The sequence below is a fragment of the Octodon degus genome, unplaced genomic scaffold (genome assembly GCF_000260255.1).
Source record: "Octodon degus isolate 3935 unplaced genomic scaffold, OctDeg1.0 scaffold00038, whole genome shotgun sequence".
NCBI classification, from domain to species: Eukaryota; Metazoa; Chordata; class Mammalia; order Rodentia; family Octodontidae; genus Octodon; species Octodon degus.
Genome location: NW_004524614.1, coordinates 2,181,009 through 2,182,645, shown reverse-complemented (window position 1 = coordinate 2,182,645; position 1,637 = coordinate 2,181,009). Strand labels below are relative to the sequence as shown.

The 1,637-nt window shown below is 43.9% G+C and overlaps 1 protein-coding gene across 4 annotated transcripts in view; it reads right to left on the bottom strand.

Moving 5' to 3' along the window:
• Atp8a2 (ATPase phospholipid transporting 8A2) overlaps window positions 1-1,637 on the bottom strand; it is a 726,716-nt gene that overhangs the window by 470,809 nt on the left and 254,270 nt on the right. The window lies entirely within an intron of this gene.

The following is a 1,637-nucleotide window of genomic DNA, read 5'->3' as shown; positions in this document are numbered from 1 at the left end:
TGAGTCTCAGAACCTGGCCACTGAGTGCAAACCATGTCCCCAGGGGAAAAACAAGAGCAGCAGCTAGCCCCCTGCAGTCCCCACAGCTCTTGCCAAGTCACATGCCACACCCCCATGTTTCTGCTATTTACAGGCCTCCTCCAAACTTCTGTGAAGTGTTGGATAAGCAGGTTATCTGCCTGCCCCACAGAGGTATCCCCCAGCAGAAGACACCAAACCCACATGGAATCACCAAATACGCACACCCCTGGTCCCTCCCTACCACTGGTTAATAACGGTTTTACAACATGTCTAATCTTCAATTTTATGATCTCTGAGGGAATCTGGCCACTGCCATTTTGAGGTGATCAGAGATCACATTAATCACACGTACACGCACGCATACACACACACACACACACACACACACACGTTATACTTGTGTACCTGCTAGACATGTGTAATCATGGGTTGATTAGGCCCAGTTACCATAGCTGCAATCCATAACTCCCATTGCCTTACAAGTTCCCTATGTGTTCTCAAGCCTTGTCCTTCACAAGTAACCACAACTCCTTTACCAACCTTCCCCTCCCTTATGCTTACAGCCCTTAAATCCCTATAGCCTGCACAATAGCAGCTGGCCCGGTCTCCAGTGCCAGAGCAGTCCCACTCTGGGACTATCTGTCCTGGAATAAGCCTGTCCTCTGAGCTTATACCTCTGTTTATTTTCCTTATTGCCCTAGATATGCGTTTAATCAATTGCTATCTTCCTTGAAAAGAAAAACTCCTATAATTTTCACTGAAATTAAACCATACTTATAATTAGTAGGAAAATGAGGATTTCATACTGCCTTTCCCATCTAAGAATACAGTGTGTCTTCCTATTCACTAAAGGCTTCTAAATCTTGTAATATGACCTAGTATTATCTTATTAATTTTTATTTCATTTTACTTTTTATGTATTTAGCACAGGGTCTACAGGGTCTCACTACACAGATCAGACTTCCAGTGATTCTCCTGTTTTTAGCCTCCCAAGAGCTGGGATTACAGGTATGCACCACCACGCCCAGTACACCCCAGGGTGGGGCTGGCACAACATGCCAGGGATCAAATCCTGGTCCATGCATCTGCCTACACAGGTGCTTCAGTTGGCTGAATCTGGCTGGCCCTTATCTTATTAATTTATTTACTTGAAAGAAAAAATTGAGCAGTTGCTGTAAGTGAAGCACCATGCTCAACATCACAATAGTGGGCCATGAATTTGGCCATAAATTTGCCATGGGTACCTGTACTAAGCAGCAACAGACTAAATCAGTGTCCAATATAATTAGATTGACTAAACTTGTCTACTTGCAGACAACCCTGTGGTCAATTCACTAATAATTAGGCCACAACCAAATAAATAGGTCATGGTTGGTTGACTAAGATGTAGCCAATTGGGTTGTTTCTGTGCCTCACCTCTTAGTTCCTATAAATGCTGTCAGATTACATTATTAGTTGGGAGTATGTAGAACCTGCTGTGGTCCTGAGAGCTATGTGACTTTCAAAACCCAGCCCCCTTCCAATGGGGGACTAGTTCTGGGGCCTCATACATGCTAGGCAAGGGCTCTATGAGTCAGTTACACCTCCAGCCTTCAATTTCTTTTTTTTTTTTTTTT